The sequence below is a fragment of the Mytilus galloprovincialis genome, chromosome 2 (assembly GCF_965363235.1).
Source record: "Mytilus galloprovincialis chromosome 2, xbMytGall1.hap1.1, whole genome shotgun sequence".
NCBI lineage: Eukaryota > Metazoa > Mollusca > Bivalvia > Mytilida > Mytilidae > Mytilus > Mytilus galloprovincialis.
Genome location: NC_134839.1, coordinates 19,875,503 through 19,881,080, shown reverse-complemented (window position 1 = coordinate 19,881,080; position 5,578 = coordinate 19,875,503).

Here is a 5,578-nt window from a genome sequence, read left to right as displayed (position 1 = left end):
CTACCCGCTTTCCTGAAGCTATTCCGCTCAGAAATATCAAGACACCTACTATCGTCAAAGCTTTGATCAAATTTTTCACATTAGTAGGACTTCCTAAGTCTATTCAGTCCGACCAGGGATCAAATTTCATGTCAGGTTTATTCCAGCAAGTCGTGTACCAGTTAGGGATTGCTCAGTATAGATCAAGTGCGTACCATCCAGAATCTCAAGGTGCCTTAGAACGTTTTCATCAAACATTGAAGAACATGATTAGAACTTTTTGTCTTCAATTTGACAGAGACTGGGATGATGGAGTTCACTTTCTACTTTTTGCAGTCCGAGAGGCTGTTCAAGAATCCCTTGGATTTAGTCCCTTTGAGTTGGTATTTGGCCATACTGTAAGGGGACCGTTAAAATTGATTAAGGAAAAGTGGCTTACTGAACATACTGACTTGAATCTTTTAGACTATGTATCTAGATTTAAAGAAAAATTGTATACTGCTTGTCAAATTGCTCAGAAAAACTTTAAAAATGTACAGAACAAGATGAAAATATGGTATGATAAAGATGCCAGGGACAGAGTTTTTGAGCCTGGTGATAAGGTACTTGTATTTCTGCCTGTCTCTGGACATCCTTTACAGGCTAAATATTGTGGTCCTTATACAATAGAGAGTAAAATTAATGATTTGAATTATATTGTAAAAACTCCAGGTCGGCGCAAACAAAATAGAGTGTGTCATATTAATATGTTAAAACCATATTTTGAGCGTACTAATGTACTATGTGATAGTAAACCAGTTGCCACTTTAGGCATGGTTAAATTTGAGAACAATCATGACAAACCAGATGTAATTGAACCAACTTTTAGTTGTAAAACTATGGAAGAGACAGTTAGATTGAAAAATTCAGAAATTTTGTCAAATTTAGATTCAAAACTTGCACATCTGTCTTTTGATCGTAGAGAAGAAATAAAAACTTTGGTATTTTCTTTTAAAAATCTTTTTCCAGATGTGCCAAACAAAACCACTGCTGTTTGTCATGATGTTGATGTAGGAGATGCTTCTCCAATTAAGCAACATCCTTACAGGCTCAATCCACTCAAACTTGAAGTTATGAGAAAAGAAATTAAATATATGCTTGACAATGATATTATTGAGCCGAGTAACAGTGAATGGAGCTCTCCTTGTCTCCTTGTGCCAAAACCAGATAAAACTTTTCGTTTCGTGACTGATTTCAGAAAAGTAAATTCAGTCTCAAAATCTGATTCCTATCCGATTCCAAGGATAGACGATTGTATTGAAAATATTGGTCAAGCAAAATTTGTGAGCAAATTTGATTTATTGAAAGGTTATTGGCAAGTTCCATTGACACAGAGAGCTCGTGAAATATCAGCTTTTGTTACACCAGATGGCTTATTTCAATATACTGTAATGCCATTTGGCATGAAAAGTGCTCCAGCTACATTTCAAAGAATGATCAATAATGTTATAAAAGATTTAGACTGTTGTTATGCTGATATTGATGATCTTATTGTATGTAGTGATAGCTGGGAACAGCATTTAACACATTTATATGATACTTTTGATAGATTGTCAAAATCAAATTTGACTGTTAATCTGGGTAAAAGTGAATTTTGTCAGGCCACTGTTGATTATTTAGGGCATACAGTTGGCCAAGGTCAAGTGAAACCTATTATGGCTAAAGTGGAAGTTATTTCCAAATTTCCTCCTCCTACTTATAGAAAACAACTTATGAGATATTTAGGCATGATTGGGTTTTACAGAAAATTTTGTTCAAATTTTGCTACTGTTGTTCAACCATTGACTCATCTTTTACGGAAAGATTCTAAATTTATGTGGAGCGGAAATTGTTAAAAAGCTTTTGAAAATAGCAAATCACTTTTAATTAATAGTCCAGTTCTGATTACTCCAGACTTTGAAAAACAATTTAAACTTGCCGTTGATGCAAGCGATGTAGGAATAGGAGCTGTTTTATATCAAGAGACAGATGATAATGTTGAAAAACCTATATCATATTTTTCTAAGAAATTAGATAAACATCAGAAAAATTATTCAACTATTGAATAAGAGTGTTTTGCAATTTTGATGTATATTTGAATCCCACTGTATATCCTATTCTTGTTTATACTGATCATAATCCTCTCACCTTCATGCATAAAATGAGAACAAGAATCAGAGGTTGACTAGGTGGAGTTTATTGTTACATGAATATGATGTAATTGTAAAACATATTAAGGGTAAAGATAATGTAATAGCTGATGCTTTATCTAGAGCTTATTAAATCACTTTGTATATATTATGTATTTTTTTCATATTATTTATGATAAGTTTTTGTTACACTAAAACTTCTTTTAAGGGGGGAGGTGTTATGATATTGTAATTATTATGTTTATTTATGTTGGCCTAATTTGTGTTGTATGGCCTGATAGTTGTTTACCAAATAATGGACATGTTTATATTACTAATGAATGGCAAAATGTAGACTTTCAAAAATACCTGTTACAAAAAAAAAAAACACCGTTTTACTGTAAACTGACATAAAAGTCGACATGCAAGATAAAGAGTCTTATAATATGTTTACTTTTGAAACTTTGTATAATTAGCATTAGCAGTTCAGAATTTTGTTACTTATACGTGTTTTTGTTTTTAAAGAACTGAATGACGTCACCGGCAAGGACCCTAGTTTATTTTAATTTTCTGGTGATATGATGTACTTTAGTAATGTTGGAGATCTAGAGCCTTTTTAAACTCAATGGACACATCGAAACAACCCAGGACCCAAAAAAAAGCTATAGTACCATGTGGAAGTAAATGTCAGCCTACGCATGCATACATGCAAAAATACAAATAGTGATGAAAACTAACTTTGGCATTACTATTTAATGTTTATGCAGCCTTTGAATTGTAAATAATACATTTTCATATAGCCATCATTGGTATTTTTTTATAAAGTTTTCTAATGCATATTATTGAAAAAAATACCTATATGGCCAGTTAATAACCAAAATGAGTATACGCAGATACACTTGTTTGTTTTTATAGAGATTCTATTATAACACAATGGAGACTGATGAACCCCTTTTTTTGACATTTTTTTACCCATTTTGTCTACATGTTTTGTTCACAAATTGTTTCAATATAACGGAATTTTATGCGACTGACAGTTTAAGCTAGCTATAAAACCATAATTTTCTACATCAGGAAATATTTTTGAATTTTTGAAATTCTAAGGCTTTTCTACCTCAGGCATAGATTACCTTAGCTGTATGTGGCAAAATTTTGAGGAATTTTGGTCCGTACTGCTCTTCAACTTTGGCCCTTTTAACTTTTTCGATTCGAGCGTCACTGATGAGTCTTTTGTAGACGAAACGCGCGTCTGGCGTTTATACAAAATTTAGTCCTGGTATCTATGATGAGTTTAATATTATATACCAAACCAGGAGTACGACAGTTGTTTTTTATTCGTTTGATATGTTTGAGCTTTTACGTATGTCATTTGATAAGGGAACGACAAGTGAACCTCCAGGGATGTCTGGTGGTTAATTTTTTTTCTAAAAAAAATATTCTGATCCCCAATTTGATGAAAACAATATTCTTGTCAAACAGATGACAAAAAAATATTCTGACCTTATAGTGTTAAATTTTGAAATAAAAAATAAGCAGATTGATTGCGTCGAAAAACTAAATAAATCTGACTAAGAAAAAAAACCATACCCCCTACCTTTTTTGAAGTTAAACGGTTTCTTCATTTAGTTTTCCTTGGAGTCTAGTATTTTGTTTTTTTTACTTTTTTGTGGATAGCTTCATACAATTAAGTAGTACAATAAAATCAACTCTGTTGCTAAATTGGTGGCTATTTATTTACAAAACTATATCAGATAAAAGAGATTAGACACATCATTCATCAAAGTACGATAATTCAAATACGTGTTGCAGGTGCACTGATAAGTCGTAATTAAAGCTTAAAGATGCATAGCATTCTTAAAACTTTTAAGGGGTTTTATGCTCCTGCCTTCCACAAACCGTGGTAAATGTACACTTGAAAGTGTATCGTCCACCATTTAAATTCCAACACCAAATGTCTAGTAGAATAACACGACCGGCATGTTTTTTTGTCCAAATCTGTTTAGGATATTATTCTCACTTTGTCCAGTGGCGGTACCATTTTTGGGGGGAGGGAAGAGGGTCCTTGGGTTAAGAAATCCATTTTTGGACGATCAACGCTTATGAATGAAGTTATAATACGTTAGGTTTATTTTAAATAATTGAGCATAAATTATTTAGCTTATGGAAATAAAAGCTACGAAACATATACGAATAACTTAGTCAGAACTTTTTGTGCTGACATGAATTATCATTGATAGTGTTATATTTATAAATTAACTGTTTACAAAATTTTGATTTTTTGAAATACTAAGGCTTTTTTACCTCATGCATAGATTACCTTAGCTGTATTTGGCAACTCTTTTTGGAATTTTGGATCTCAATGCTCTTCAACTTCGTACTTTATTTAGCTTTTTTCAACTTTTTTGGATTCGAGCGTCACTGATGAGTCTTTTGTAGACGAAACGCGCGTCTGGCGTATATATAAAATTTAGTCCTGGTATCTTTGATGAGTTTATTTATCAGATCTTCATGATGAGGAAGAAAATGTATTATAAATCAACTGAATCTACCCCCTGTTTAAGACAATAACAATCAAAACTAAGGAGTAAACAAAGACTCACAAAACCAAAGGACATTTACATCAACAGTTATAATAATAATTAAGAAACAACACGAACTCCACTAAAATCTCGTAGTGAAATCAGGTGCTCCGAAGGGTTAAGCATTTCCTGCACCGTATACGGCACCCGTCGTGTTATTTCTTTGTTCAGTTCGATAATGATTTTAAGACATGAAAGGAACGTCAAAGACTTAAAAAGACCCGACATATTCTTTTGGAATGTTTTTGATAGGTTCATATCAAAATAGTCGTTTCAGTTAAAAATTTATTTACTAGTATAGATTAAGTATATGTCATTTAAAATTTTCATTAAAACTGAAATGTCAATTTATAAAAAATACACGTATAAAGAATAATTATATAGCTCAGCTCGTAAATTAGTTTTAAAACGCATCCTCAAACTTTGTTTAGACACATATTCCAACGGTAAATCATATAACAGAAATATGGCGTCAGTTACACCATTCTATCAGTGAATATTTTTATATCGTTTTTTAAACTTTTGTTTTCTCGTAAAATTACATTTACGTATTAATCCAAAATGGCTATTTTTTGTTATAAATTTATTACCTTTATTTTTATTTCAAAAATTATGATTGCAAACAAAGGTACTATTCTACTGCTTATAAACTATGCAAATTTTATCTCCTTAAAGCATATTGCCCACTGTTTTCGTTTAAGATAAAATGAAATGAAAACGAAGTGGTAACATGATCACTTTCTGTTTGTCAGAAGCTATGAGGTACTGAGTGTTAATCAAATTAATGATGTAATATATCCGTATATACTACAGTGTTTTATCATAAATTCTTTAATTTCATTTTGCAATAGTATTGCTGAATAATATTTTATA